Source organism: Hyperolius riggenbachi, chromosome 4 (genome assembly GCF_040937935.1).
Source record: "Hyperolius riggenbachi isolate aHypRig1 chromosome 4, aHypRig1.pri, whole genome shotgun sequence".
Taxonomy (NCBI): domain Eukaryota; kingdom Metazoa; phylum Chordata; class Amphibia; order Anura; family Hyperoliidae; genus Hyperolius; species Hyperolius riggenbachi.
The window spans coordinates 276,108,146-276,124,315 of record NC_090649.1 but is presented as its reverse complement, the minus strand read 5'-3'; the positions used below and the strand labels follow the sequence as shown (position 1 = coordinate 276,124,315).

The window sequence follows — 16,170 nt, the reverse complement described above, 5'->3', positions numbered from 1 at the left end:
CACCCTTTACCCCCCCCTTAAGGACCAGCGCTGTGTTAAGTGATCTGTGCTGGGTGGGCTCTGCAGCCCCCAGCACAGATCATGTAGCAGGCAGAGAGATCAGATCACCCCCCTTTTTTCCCCACTAGGGGGATGATGTGCTGGGGGGGTCCGATCTCTCTTGCCTGCATGTGGCTGGCGGGGGGGGCACCTCAAAGCCCCCCTCCGCGGCGAAATTCCCCCCTCCCTCTCCTACCTGCTCCCCCCCCGGAGATCAGGGCTGCACAGGACGCTATCCGTCCTGTGCAGCCAGTGACAGGACGTCCCCTGTCACATGGCGGCGATCCCCGGCCGCTGATTGGCCGGGGATCGCCGATCTGCCTTACGGCGCTGCGCAGCAGCAGCGCCGTACAATGTCAACAAAGCGGATTATTTCCGCTTGTGTTTACATTTAGCCTGCGAGCCGCCATCGGCGGCCCGCAGGCTATTCACGGAGCCCCCCGCCGTGAATTGACAGGAAGCAGCCGCTCGCGCGAGCGGCTGCTTCCTGATTAATCAGCCTGCAGCTGGCAGCTGGTCCTGCAGCTGCCACTTTGCCGACGCGCGGTATGAGTGCGCGGTCGGCAAGTGGTTAAGATTTCAAATACCCGCCTCGGGTTCTCTTTAAAATCACTAAAACTGCTGTACAGTTTGCTTTTTAATCAATGGATTGAATGTCTTTGGTCTATAATAAAAAAAAAAAATTGATTCAAAAGATGAAGCCATAAACCTCCTGTCCCCAACAGGCCATATCTTTCTACTGAAGAATATGAAATAAACGTCTCTGTAGAAGGGAATCTCATTCATATCAGATATTGGGGTTTTCTCTTGTATTGTAATGGCAAAAAAGTCAACATTTCACTTCACAGCACCTTGATAAGTTTAGGAAACTTTCTAAAACATTATGATACCTGATGAAGTGTTTTTAAATATCTTATATACCTGATTATGTCACTTTTGCGTAAGGGGGCATGAAAAGTAAGGGTAAGGTGTGAGGACATTAGACCTAAAACGTCAAAAGTGCACAATCTGAAAAAGTAGGTGCTTTCTGCTCACACAGCTTCACACTATGCTGTGTCTCCTTGGAATAAGCCATTACCCACAAGTGTGTCAGGCTTACATTTCTTTACCCATCTAGGTATTGAAATGACAGGACTGTTTCATGGATGGACTGGAACTAGACAGATGATAAACCAGAATGATATGTAGCAGCCACCCAGTGCTTCCTTGGATCCCATCTTCTGTCCCCCACTATATAGGATGTGAAAAATAAACTAAAAAAGTAAACATACTTGCCCTGATGCTTGAGAGTAATGAGCTTTTTGAACGTCATATCATTTATTTTACTCAGATTGCGGATGAATTACTATGTTGCCCAGACCTTATTATTTCAATGTCTTTTGTATGTTGCTAAATAGCGCTGGTGCAGAAGAGCAGCTAAATTGTGAGGATTCACAAGAGAAACACAAATCACCAGTTGTGGCAACACACTCAACATCGTGAGCGTAGATCACACTCTTGTTTTATAACCATTTGCATTTGTTTCTACAAGCATTCATTACTGATATTTAACGTTTCAATGTATTAATCATTAAGACTAATATCAATAGCAAGGTGTCCACATTGGATGACTGAAATGCATCTCAGGTATCTTATGAGGTTTTTATGTAATATATATAAATATATAAATGTATATTTCAGACTTAGATCTGCATGAGGCATGTATTGTATTACTGTGCTGTACACCTATACTGTACTTTTTTAAAATGCCCTTTTACATTACTTACAAACGTGGCGCTATTTCCTAATAGGATGTATTGGTCCATATTCAATTAACTTTTTCTCCTGAGTGTTCTCCTTTACATATATTTTAGCACCTTGTCAATAAAATGCATTTTTAATCAAAAAACAAAACAAACAAAAAAATACTCAAAATAATTTTGATGGTTCTTTTTCAAATACGCTTTGGTACTTTTTCAATTACAGATTGCTAAAAAATTAGAGAAGCTGAACATTGATTTCCTAGGAGAAAACTCAGAAGAAACAGTGGAGTTTTCTCCTTGGAGATAATTTTTCATCTTCTACTTAAAATAATTTTGCAACTTTTTCAGTTGAAAAAGGACTGTCAAAATTATTTTGAATATTTTCTTGCTCAAAAGGCTTTGTAATAATATGTTGTGAAAATATCACCTAGGAAAAAACTTAGGAGAAAAAGTGAATTGCATAAGTGTTATTGTGTCAATGTAGGATTCATAGGAGCTACATATCACCATTCAGTTTTCTAGTCTATAGATGATAAATAATTAGGAATATGTATGTTCCAGATTAGATTTCCTTGCTGTAAGTGGAGTATTTAAGCAAGTAATGATTGAGAACACATGAATGGATACAACCCAATGGCTTTTAATGCTCTAATTCACCTTTCCAGTTTTCCAGTGTCAGTAAAGTTGAATAGTGGATTATACCATAACAATTTTCATATTCATGCAACTTTTCCAGAGAAATTATTTTTGAACAAGTCTCATAACTGAAAGATCTGTGCAGAACCGCATGGTGCTGCCAGGAGAGTGGGAGTTGCATCCTGAGCACAGCCATCACCTGATTTGGCTCACCTCCTTCCTCTGTTCCCTCTTGCCCTGTCCTCAGAGGGAGAGACTAGCTGCTGCTCCCTCCCAGCTCCTGCCTGACTACCTCATGTGAGTACAAATTGAATAGGGGAGGAGCTCAAAGATTCTTGTTCTTTGATGCAAGCATCTTCTGACATTGCCACAGAATAACAGCTTAGAAAGGCCAGGCAATTAAAAATGTATTATGGAAGAATAATTAATTTGTTATGCACAAAGAATTTAAGAGTTTTAAATGATTTCTTCCTGTTCATACAATACAAGCTATGTTAACATTTTTTTTTCAAAACTAACAGGCTTTCCAAGCCAGCTAAGACATGCTCAAGTTTGCATACAAATGCAATGAGCAAAAGTAAACTAGTTACTTGCAAAATGTAAACTGTTCTGATTTAAACTGTGCTTTTACTGTATAATTGGCAATACACCTAAATTGATGATTCTCACCCAGTAACTTTAGAAGCTCCTGTGGATTTTTGGTATTGAGTCCACAGCAATTGTAGCACAAATGCTCAGTGTCTACATGTGCTCTACAAACATAACATTCAGCAATGGTTGCCTACATTGTATAATTTCATTAACATTAGCAGTAATATTATATTATAATACATTTTCTGCCTGAAGTTTATTTCATATTTTAGTTTGGGCTATTGGCTTTAAAATATACAGCACACAAATCTAGTGCATTAATAAGTAGTAAACATGTTCACATCAGTTTGGCAGAAACATTTAAAAATGTTAAAACAGCGTATTAGGATAAGCTAAGTCACAATGTAAAATATTCAGAAAGGATGTATTAATTCATACAGTATGCCAGCATTTGCTATAAGAAGATGGAGGATGAGTCGCACTCCTTTTACCATTTATTCAAACAGGAATATGAGAAATGCCAACATATGAAGACCACTGGAGGCCTCTATTAAGGTGCTATTGCTATATTCTGATGTTCAACCGTAACAGGCATTTTAAGAGCAATATTTGTAATTGCCTCATTATAATATCACTTCACTATTATGCCCTAATAAGAAGACTCTCCATGGTCTCGAAACATTGGCATTTCTCATCTTCCTGCCAATATTAATAAATATTTAAAGGAGTGCCAATTCCTCCCTATCTGTTAACCACTTGATGACCCACCCTTTACCCCCCCTTAAGGACCAGCGCTGTTTTGAGTGATCTGTGCTGGGTGGGCTGTGCAGCCCCCAGCACAGATCAGGTTGCAGGCAGAGAGATCAGATTGCCCCCCTTTTTTCCCCCCTATGGGGATGATGTGCAGGGGGGGTCTGATCTCTCCTGCCTGCCTGGGTGTTGCGGGGGGGGCACCTCAAAGCCCCCCTCCGCGGCGAAATCCTCCCCCTCCCTCTCCTACCTGGCCCCCCCGGAGATCGAGGCTGCACAGGACGCTATCCGTCCTGTGCAGCCAGTGACGGGACGTCCCCTGTCACATGGCGGCGATCCCCGGCCGCTGATTGGCCGGGGATCGCCGATCTGCCTTACGGCGCTGCTGCGCAGCAGCGCCGTACAATGTAAACAAAGCGGATTATTTCCGCTTGTGTTTACATTTAGCCTGCGAGCCGCCATCGGCGGCCTGCAGGCTATTCACGGAGCCCCCCGCCGTGATTTGACAGGAAGCAGCCGCTCGCGCGAGCGGCTACTTCCTAATTAATCAGCCTGCAGCTGGCGACGCAGTACTGCGTCGCTGGTCCTGCAGCTGCCACTTTGCCGACGCACGGTATAAGCGTGCGGTCGGCAAGTGGTTAAAGAGACTCTGAAGTCTCGTAAAAATCAGGTTTTTAATTAAAAATTGTGTTTAACATCTTTGCCCTACCTAAACCACCACATCCCCGCCGCTGTACCCTAACTAAACCCCCCCAAACTACCAGGAGGGCAATCCGGGCAGCGCTTCCGTGAGAGGCAGAGCTATGAACCGAAGCTCTGCCATGAACCGAAGCTCTGCCTCTCAGCGCGTCTATCAGCCCGAATCGCCCGCCTCTCCCCCGCCCCTTTAAATCTTCCCTTACTGAGAGGGGCAGGGGAGAGGCGGAGATCCGCCGCTAATAGACCGCTCACGGAGGCAGAGCTGCGGCTCATAGCTCTGCCTCCAACAGCAGCAATATCCACGACGAAGATAGTTGTGGATTTTGTGGGGGAGAGGAAGGGGGGAGTTAGGGGGGATTTAGATAGATTTCAGCGGAGGGGATGCGGCGGTTTAGGTAGGGCAAAGATGTTAAACACATTTTTTTAATTAAAAACATGATTTTCGCAATTCAATAGATATGTGGGCATTGTGTACTATTTAAAACTGACTTGCTATACCAATTAATGTGACAAAAAGTATAATGCAAAGTGTAATGCTTTTGTAATTTGTGCATTACCTATTAATTACATACGGTACTTGTCCTTTTATAAACAATTCCCATTAGAGCAAAAATAATCCAAAAAAAAAGGATGCTAGACAATTTTTAAAAGCTTATTTAAAAAGAATAAAACAATGAGACCATATTTTGTCCAGATTTGTGACAGGCCATAAATATTTAATAAGACACTTCCAGTAAAACATTACACATATTTGTTGCTCTAGCTGCAGTAGAACAGTTTCATGTTTCATTGTTATTGCATAATTCAGTTGCTTTAGAAAACATTCATGCTTAGAATCTGTGCAGCTTGAGACTTATTGAAGAGCAATCTATGTCCCCAAAACCACCCTTTGGCTTTCACCAACATAATGTCATTGCTAAATGTGCTTCTTTTTCTTATATATAAAATCAGCTTTCTTTGAGTATTTTACAGATGGCAAAATATTCAGCTTTAACAGGATGTATATGTTCTATCTCAGTATGGTCACTACTGACCTCAACTGATTCCTCACACATCAGTAGAAGCCCATGGTTTTGTATTCTGCATGCATGGATTCAACCAAGGACACAAGCAATGAGGACAGATACGCCCAGACCCAAGTTACAACTTTATAAAACTTGGTAGATCCACGGTTAATGAACGAGATAGGGACTGTAGGTTCGTTCTTAACCTGAATCTGTTCTTAAGTCGGAACATTGTGCCATCTCTGTCCCCTGTACATCCGCTGTGCCTCCAGTGTCCCCCTCTGTGTCACCTCTGTCCTCTGTACCTGCTTATACAAGTTTAAAAGCCATTTTTTCTTTGAATTTGTTAAAAATCTATTTTCTCAAAAACAAGTCTAATCTGAAAATAAAAAAATGGACTTATTCCCATGGAAACACAAGCCATTCGTATTGGCGGGTTGTTCATAAGTCGGGCGTTTGTAATTTGGGGGCTACCTGTAGTGTATCTGAGGGCATGCAGTATATCATTCCCATGCATTCTGCAAGTAGCAAGCTAGCTGAATAATGCTCTGGATAAAGGTATACCTAAGCGCCATGGTTTATGTGCTTACAGGGCCTGCTTAGAATGGCCATATTGGCTCAGATTACCACAGCTTTATCACATTTTTTTTAACATTTCAAATTGTATTATTTTTAACAAGGTTGTTATGGTAAAATACTCAATTTAAGTAATATTTGAACAATGTCAAAAGGCTAATTTAAAAATCTATAATCTGTAAACAATCATATCAGGTTTATTTAACACGCTCGCTGCGTGGATGTACTTTAGTCCCAGTCATCAAATCACATATTTGATTTTGTGTTATAAGCTGCACTGAAGAGATCAGCGTTTATTCTAGTTGGTTATTAATGTATAACATTATTTAAGGGCCACAGGACAACATCTTACCATTTTGTATCTATTTCTCATAAATCTGTATTGTCACATCAAGCAGTTTACTAGCCGCCATAATTCTGAGAAGTGGACACTGATTACGCTATAAATTATTATGTTTATTGGTCTGATATTATATTGTATATAAGGCCATATGTAATCTAAAAGGAATATTATGTACTACAATGTAAAAACAAAGGTTAATGCACTGTTATCTCTCAAATATTTAGTAATAAATTAATACTATTTAATTTTTTACAATAAATTGTCTTGTTTAGACACTAAAAAAGTATTAAAATGTAATTTTAAATCATTTTGATAATAATTTTTTATGGGTCATGTGGTAGATATTTTACTGTAGTTGTTTTGTTATTATTGTTATTCTGGCTCGGAAATTAATATTTTAGACACCCATGTTTTAGTTTGACTGGTTTGCAAAGGGTAAGATTTTTGGGGCTGTTAGTGGCACAGCTTATGAGGTTCCCGATTTAGATTTTAAGGTGATAACAAAAGGGGCTTGGACAATGTGCGGGAGAGTTTAGTTGAAAAGTGGAACCTTTTAAATATATTTAGTATCTCTTAGTAGAGATATACTAAAAATCAGACCCTGATCTGTACCAGTTAAACAAAAAAACGAGTTTACTGATATTAGTGTGGTATCTGTGAATGCAAAACTCTGTTTTACATTGGAATTCAATATTTCAGCAGTTTTTTGTCTGTTCAAAGACACTGCCAGTAAAGTTTTATGATTTCAATGTATTCTTTCCTTGTAAGATAGCAGTATCACCCAAGGATTGGGGAACCAGTTCCACAGCCAAGAAAAATGGAAAGACATGTTGTGTGTGTGTGTCTGTGTGTGTGCATACATACCTTCAGAGTAACCTCACCTCTTGGTACATCAACATACTGTAGATAACACCATGCTTTAGTTTTCCAAGCGTTTTTTGTTCTTTTTATCTTGAAATATCTGTGAAATAAACCTTCACAATTTCTAATTGTAAACTGAAAACATTTTCCATCCTACACTGTCTAAAAGACTGTTATAGATAGGACTATTTTGTGTTTGTTTTGTATTTTTGTTTGAAATAAAATGTATTTGATTTGATATGTTTCCTGTATTTTCTTTTTTGTACAGGAATGGTTCTAAAAATATTCACAATCATGACAGTGTTCTGCTTGTTCAGAGTATCTCCTGCTTGAGGAGACACACAGATGGTAATTATGTTGTCTAAATACAGAAGCCGGACTTTGCTCTAAATGTACAGCTGTGAACAATATATTCTTGTAGAGTTGTTTAACAGGCTTAACCAGAATATCAAGCACTCAACTGTCTAAAAATCCAGTGTCAAAGCATGCGTTTGCTACTGGTCTAAGTGAAAAACTCTTCTGGGAGTAAGTTATTTCAAAACTTTTTATTTAAATTAAGGTAAAGACAAATGTAAAACAAAAGGTACAAATGCATTGTTTCGTGTACATGAGGGGTGTTCAAAAATGAAATTCTACAGTACACAGTAGAATCTCGTTATAGTAAAGTTTGGTATAGTAAACCTCTGGCTATTATAGTAAGCTCAGTCCTCATGTCACGACAATGTGCCTGTATAGCAAACTACTTGGCCAGGTTCCTTGGAGTTTACTATAAAGCATAGGAAAACGCAGGGGTGATTACAGCTGTCCAGAATCCCCTCTCAGACCAGGGCAGGTGCAGTGTCTGGGGACAGGCACAAGTTGAGACACCAGAATATGTGCAGGTATCCTGCAGCTCACCGCACCGCCCCCTTTCTTTCCCTGTTACAGTTGACTTTGGATGGAGCAGCAGCTTGTGCACAGAGCATAGAGCAGCTCTGGGGAACTTAACAGAGCCAGGTATGAGCACAGCTCTGTGCCCTGCTGTATGAATACTTCACTTTCCCCTTCATTAGCAATGCCGGCTGTCCTCATTATTATCTGTATCCAAACCGCTCCTGATCGATCTCGTTGTTGATCGGGAGCAGATCAGACATTTAGGAAATAATTGTCAGATCCTTTCAGTCGGACAGGAAATTGCATTATGTGTACCCATATTAGAATCAGAATCATTTTTATTCGCCGAGTACAACAGGAGTCATACTCAGAATTATTTGTGGTACACATGGCATAGGCAAACTACATAAGACAGGCAAAACAGATAGACATTTACAGGTGTGCTGTGGTACATGTAACAATTACATTTCCAGGAGGTCATTGTGGCCTACAAAAAACAGAAATTTAAGGACAGTTCAGATTCCGACCAAGGTGGTAGCGGCTGGGAGATTATGCTCAGCTAATGGGAGTCCCCCACTAGTTTAGACGAAGAACTGCTTGTGGGAAGAAGGACTTTCAGCGCCTGGTAGTTTTGGATGGGATAGTTCTATAGCGGGGACCCGACGGGAGAAGCTCGAAGTACCTGCTGCCAGGGTGGGAGGGGTCGCGAGAGATCCTAGTGGCCCTCGACTTCATCCTAGCAGAGTGAAGGAGATCAAGAGGTGGCAGTGGAGATCCGATGATCTTCTCTGCGTCATTTATGACCCTCTGCAGTTTATACCTGTCGTTGGCCGTCGCACCAGCATACCAGACAGTGACTGAGGAGCAGAGGATTGATTCAATGGTTGCGGTGTAGAAGCTGGTCAGCAGCTCCCGCGGCATGCCAATTTTTTTGAGTTGGCGCAGGAAGAACAGTCTCTGCTGCGATTTCTTCTGAATTTTGGTGGTGTTCTGCCCCCATTTCAGGTCATTTGTGAGGGTCGTACCAAGGAACCGAACAGATGGTACTCTAGAGACCTATGAATCGCATATGAGGACTGGTGGGAGGGGAGGGGGTGCCTCCTGAAGTCTACAATCGGCTCAACTGTCTTTGCAGAGTTAAGTACTAGGTTGTTATCCTTGCACCAGTTGCAGTATTATTATACTGTATTGTGTGTGGCTGAGGCTGAGAGGGACATTTCAAGAATCCCCCCTTGAAAATCCTGGGTTTACCTCTGTAAAGGTATTCTGTTGTATGTGATAGATTTTTGTCAGTGTTTGCTCTTCACTTTTCAAAAAGAATAAGTATGTTTCTGTGCTATACGTTTTTGTTTTTGCTCAAGGGTTAATATGATAAACCCATATTTCCAGTACAGTAACAGCCCGGGATCAATTATTTTATGGGCTATAATGAATGGTAGTCTAATGCGATGAACCTTTTTTGGTATAGAAAGGATGGTTTTCTATATATTTATCTAGTCTGCCACCAGAACAAAGTCTCTTTGTTCACATAATTCTACAAATATGGCCTTTAAATTGCCTTCAAATATTTAACATTTGAGGATACGTAATTTGTACAGTGTAATCAAGGTTTTATGTGTGCCTGTGCATACAAACAGGTGCCCATGCATACTGTTAGATGCAGTGCAACACTATGGGCCATCTATCGATCTACTAATGTTCTCGCCCGCTCAGCTTAAAGTGGACCTAAACCAAACATTTTTTTTAGTTCAAAAATATTTAGTTGCACCACTCTGACACATACAAAGATAAACACTTCTTCAAACATATGAGCATTTCAGTGCATGCTTTTCACCCGTCTCTTTTCATAATTAGGGTTATACAGGCGGCAGCCATTAGCAATTCCTCCTTTGCCGGACACCACCTACTCCAGCATTTTGCCGGATTCTTTTCCGGCAATATGAAAGGAAGGGAGGGGTTCCTCCAATAAATGTAAAATATTTTATATTTGTCATCATGCAGCTGAAAAAAGGCTGCTATGTATTATTATAATTTAGAAAACAGATTTCATTTCTGAAATCTTGTATTTTTAATTTGGGTCCACTGTAAATTTTCCATCCTGTTGGATCAATACTTTTGATCAAATTTTTGGACAAAATCAATCTATCGATCTGTCATTTGGGGGAATCAATGAGTGCACGGGCACCTATAGTGTTGTTAGTAAAATCTCAATTGTATAATTTCTTAAAATAGAAGACAATACTGAACCCTTGTAAACACTGCAATCTCAAAAGGGAAAGGCCAGGAGATAAAGGAGTCACAGAACTTCAGTGATGCCAAACCCATGTGGCTGTCATCAATGGATGCACCTTGCAAAGTGGGATGGAAAATCATCACACAGCAGCTTTGTAATACAGAGGATATATGTGCTTGACCCAGTGCCTCGTACTAAAAAGAAACAAAAACAAACCCCAAAACTGTAGTTAGAGAATTTGAGGTTTATGGTGCTATCTGGTCATTCTTTTACTAATGCTAAAATGCTGCTTAATTAGGGGCAGCACAGTATGCTTATCAGCTGCAAGTGGATGGTGGCACTCTGTAAGTGAAACCTGACATCACTAATGGCTCCACTAACCAATAGCAACCAATAATAGAGTTCTGACTCCATATTCTTATTACAAATGGTGTGTGTGTGTGTATATAGGCCAGAACATAGACAGATTTATAGGCCATCGTTGGTATTAATGTATTAGATACCTACTCTAGTCAGAATCTCAGAAAACCAAAGAGGAGTAAGATCCCAATATTGCTGCAAATGTCAATACCATGGAGTTTAACAGTGTTTCAAGATGCCACTGAATGGAAGGGAAATGGATGGAATTCCGAAGTGATTTGATGATCCAGAAGGTGTCCAGGAACAAAGATATATTTACAAAATAAAAAGCCAAGCAAAACAAGGAATAGAAGAAACATCACCAAGGAAACACAGAAATGGTGGTGTGGGTTACAGCGTAAGGTGCATTACACACAGGGATAAAGAGTGCGTAGGGGAGGAAGCAAAAAAAGTGACTACATCACATTGGGAGTAGCTGGCCACATCAATCAGTGGGCTAATACTTTGTGAGAAGCTAGCCACATCAATCAGGGGGCTAATACTTTGTGAGTAGCTAGCCACATCAATCAGGGGGCTAATACTTTGTGAGTAGCTAGCCACATCAATCAGGGGGCTAATACTTTGTGAGTAGCTAGCCACATCAATCAGGGGGCTAATACTTCGTGAGTAGCTAGCCACATCAATCAGGGGGCTAATACTTTGTGAGTAGCTAGCCACATCAATCAGGGGGCTAATACTTTGTGAGTAGCTAGCCACATCAATCAGGGGGCTAATACTTTGTGAGTAGCTAGCCACATCAATCAGGGGGCTAATACTTTGTGAGTAGCTAGCCACATCAATCAGTGGGCTAATTCATTGGGAGTAGCTGGCCACATCAATCAGTGGGCTAATACCTAGGGTGTAGCTGGCCACATCAATCAGTGGGCTCATTGGGAGTAGCTGCCCATATCAATCAGTGGGTTAATCGATTGGGAGTAGCCTGAAGGTAGTTAAAAAGCACAAACTCCGATGGTGAATGTATGAGAGGGTGTAACAGAAGAACACAAGTATGTTCACCATCCCCACCCTGATGAGTAGATAAGCGGGGTTTCCCTTTGTAGCCCTTAATTCTTCACACTGGGGTAATTAAAACATTTAAAATTATTTTGATACAATAAAACACATACCTTGTTAAAAAAAATAACCACTATCAAAATCCAGCTGTGAAAAATGTTCATCTAGAACAGGGGTCAGAAACCTTTTTGGCTAAGAGAGCCATAAACAACACATATTTTAAAATGTATTTCCCTGAGAGCCATACAATATGCTGGGATTCACCAACATCAGCAATTTCTCCGAGAGCCAGACAGGAGAAATACCGACTAACAGCTTGTACAATTAGCTAGCTGATTCACTTTGCAGGATGAGATCCCCGCACTTTGGTCCAATAGGCTGCCTGTCAAGTGACAGGCAGCCTATTGGGCCAATCAAAGTGCAGGGATCTCGTCCCACAAATTCACTAGACCTGACAGGGTGGAGTGGGACAATTGAAATAGCCGTTCATTTTCGGGGAGAGCGAGTAAGTTAGTAGTGCATGCTACAGTAGTATGTGCCTACTTAGAAAAATGTTACTTGCAGTGCCACACTAAGCTGCGCTGCTTGATCAGTGTAGCATACTGAATCAACTACTACTGATTTGTATGTGAGCCAGATGTAGCCATCAAAAAAGACAAACCTGGCTCCCGAGCGGTAGGTTCACTACCCCTGATCTAGAAAATTCTCTCTTGTTTAAAGAACCATCAACCCACCATTCGCTTTCCCGGTTTCCCGCTTGGGTCCGCTTACTTGAAGTTCTTCCTGGTCCAATCTCTTGGACAATGGGAATCCTGGCACCATATCTAAATATTCAAAAATTCAGCTCGTCTCACAGTAAGTTCTGATTTCCATTCTTCTCTGTCCTGTTCTGTTCCCATGTGTTTTTACTGCCCGATAATGATAGACTAGTTTAATCAATTTCTGCAACTAACCCTAGCAATAGTGTTTGCACACTTTCCTTTCCAGCCACCAATCTGTGCACCTAAAGTGACAAATTGTCTCACTGCGTTTGAGTCAAAAAAAGGAAATTGAAGTGAGGAATAAGACAGACAGACTGGAGTGTGAACCCGAAGGAGAGAGATGTGTGTGTGTGTGTGTGAAGCTTCCCATACATACATATCTGAACGCCCTACTGATAAGGTCATGATAAGCTCAGGGTAAAGATAATAGATTAGGAACCTTTTATGTGTGTTAAAAGTATCTATTTAAACCATCATAGTGATTTTTCTTAAAGGACAACTGATGTTGGAGGGATATGGAGGCTGCCATCTTGATTTCCTTTTACACAACACCAGTTACATGGCAGCCCTGCTGATCTAGTTGGCTGCAGTAGTGTCTGAATAACACCAGGGCCAAGCATGCAGCTAAAGTTCTCAGATCTGACAATAATGTCAGAAACCGCTGATCCGTTGCATGCTTGTTCAGGGTCTATGGCTCAGAGGATCAGCAGGAGGCCAGGCAACTGGTATTGTTTATAAGGAAATAAATATGACAGCCTACATATCCCTCTCACTTCAGTCATCCTTTAACTATAAACAAGACTTGTAGATCACGCAACGATATTGTGCATGATGGGTGTGCCCTGCAATTCCTCCCAAATTGCACTGTGGTGGATACAGGTAGATGAGGGACTAAGTGCAGGCAGGGTAAAGGTTAAACAGTCCTAGTGTGTAAGAAGAAAATGAGCCATCATTGGTTACAAAATATACCCAAGGCTACCTACTGTAATTATTAGTCATGTTATACTGTACTCAAGACTACGTACATTACGTGTGATCTTTTTAATACTCCTGTTACTAGCATGACCTTGATTGCTAAACATTACTAGACTGCTGCACAATGAACACTCATTTTGTTTTTATTTTACTTTGTTGTTAAAGTAACCAGTAGTAGTACATCGTATTGGTCAGATTTATTTTTAAAAACACCAAATGCCTTACTGTCCTGCTTTTTGCCTTCAAAAGTCAGACTTTACTCAGAAGACCCGATCTGCATACTAATTCTGGGACAGTGGCTAGTAGTAAAAATGTTTCTGTAAACCAAACAAATGATAACTTTTAAAGAGAAACTCCGACCAACAATTTAACTTTATCCCAATCAGTAGCTGATACCCCCTTTTACATGAAAAATCTATTCCTTTTCACAAACAGACCATAAGGGGGCGCTGTATGGCTGATATTGTGGTGAAACCCTTCCCACAAGAAACAAGAAAAGAAACGTACTCTTGGCAGTTTCCTGTCTGTGAACCTTGCTGCATTGTGGGAATAGCTGTTTACAGCTGTTTCCAACTGCCAAAAAAGCATGCAGCAGCTACATCACCTGCCAAAAGTAAAAATGTCACCATGTAATAAATGTCAGAATATAAATCAGGGATTTAAAAGATTTTAAAATGGGCAAACACTGACTAAATCCTTTATACATAATTATTGTAAAAATGAAGCACTTTTTTTATTACATTATTTTCACTGGAGTTCCTCTTTAATGGCTAACTGATAAAGTTAAATTATGCAAACTTTCTGGGGTGTAGTCCCCTTCTTCAGTCATACTTCCAGATGTTAGCTGAAGTAAAACACTGATGCAGGTAAATAGTAAACATTTAGACGGTAGTTGTGCTGGTTACTGTTTAGCAGTTAGATGTCAGGTGATCAGCAGGCTGGAGCCAGTGACTTCACGCAAGCATAAATGAAATCTAGCAGGTTTCTGAAGATCATGAATGTGTTATAATGAGTGTGAACTGCAATGGAGACTGGACATAAACTTTAATATATAAAGCCTGCATGCAGCGAGTTAGAATAACATGATCAGTTACAACGTAGTACTGTGAACAGGCCCATAGAATTGTATGGACAGTGAGTTGACATGCCAAATTATTCTGCAACACATCTTTACGCTGTGAATTAGCCCTTAGTATTTTTTCTTTCACTTGCTAGATACTGAAAAGAAGTTTTATAGATAAGGTGAGAAAAACATCCCAAGAAAAACTTTAGGAAATTAAAGTTAATTAAATCAGCGCGCTTACCTGTAAAATAACTTGGTGTTACTGTATTACCCATTCTGTGTATGTATTACCTATAGTCTATATAAATAATATGCTGACACTGGTATTTTTCTCACACTATTTTTTAGCTATTTTCAGAGAAATTAAAAAAGAAAGATGAAATAACACATGGAAGAGGTCTTCAGTATCAGGACCTAAACCACTAAAGATGTATAGAACAAGGCTCACACTAAAGGGTAAAGTAACCATATAGAATGAATCATGTTAGAAAGTCGTATAAGAAAGTCATATAACCTTCAGACTCTCTTTCCTTGGAAATAGTGATGTCCCTGCAGCTTAAGCAATCTGCAGTCTCAGAGGTTGTTCAGTTCACACAAGTGGCTTTTGTTGCATATAGGTGAAAGGTGCCTTTTAACCACTTGAGGACTGCAGGGCTAAACCCCCCTAGTGACCAGGCCATTTTTAGCTAAATTGGCCACTGCAGCTTTAAGGCCAAGCTGCAGGGCCGCACAACTCAGCACACAAGTGATCCCCCCCCCCTTTCTCCCCACCAACAGAGCTCTCTGTTGGTGGGGTCTGATCGCTCCCCCATGTTTATTTTTTTTTAAATAAATATTATTGTTAGGTGTTTTTTTTTAAAATCCCCTGTACCTTTAAATTTATTCCCTCCCTCCCTCCCTACCTCCCCACAGCCGGCCAATTATGGCGATCGGCTGTCATAGGCTTCTGCCTATGAGAGCCGATCGCTCTCTTGTCCCCCATGGGGACAGCCGTGTCACACGGCTGTCCCCGGTGCAGCGCTGCTGCTCATCGCAGCGCTGCACCAAGTAAATAGACGGCATGATCGCCGTCTAACAGTCTCCCGAGCGGCAACAGCTCCGCCCTCCGAGCATGAGATGCGCGCGCACCATCTCATGCTAAACAGAGCCCCAGGACTTTACGCCAATTGGCGTTAGGCGGTCCTGGGGCTGCCGCCGCGGCCACGCCTACTGGCGTGACGCGGGCGGCAGGAGGTTAAATGTTCAGATAACATATTCTGTCTACATTTATTGTACAGTGCTTCTCCAGTCTCCTTAAGTTCATTTATCTTTTTTACAATTTTCCTGATTCAGTTGATAGTTTTCCAATGTCTCTTGTCTTTGCTCCCTCCCATGTGCAATGTCTAGGCAACCTGCTGTCTGTGACCTAGAAGGCCTGATTGTTTTTCCTTAACAGAAGAGAGCTTAGTCAACTCGTTCCCACTTATATTACTTAAGAGATGATTGACAGGAAATTGCAATGGCAGGTGCTTTAAGTGTAATGCTCAGTGAAATCACTTTGTAGCTAAAAATATCTCTGAGAAACATACTTGAGACAAGATATAGTTTTCAAATCAGCTGCAAACCATTAGA

General features: G+C 40.9%; 1 protein-coding gene across 2 annotated transcripts in view; it reads left to right on the top strand.

Annotated features, from left to right (window-relative positions):
- The window catches only part of CDK19 (cyclin dependent kinase 19), a 502,598-nt gene extending 487,595 nt beyond the window's left edge, over positions 1-15,003 (top strand). Inside the window, exon 14 of one of the 2 annotated variants that reach the window (XM_068231298.1) lies at positions 14,908-15,003. The gene's annotated coding sequence lies outside the window, so the exon portion shown is untranslated. Of the gene's footprint in view, positions 1-7,509; positions 7,569-14,907 lie in introns of those variants that run through there. The other variant, XM_068231299.1, reaches the window with a different exon arrangement.
- Positions 15,004-16,170: the final 1,167 nt, after the last annotated feature.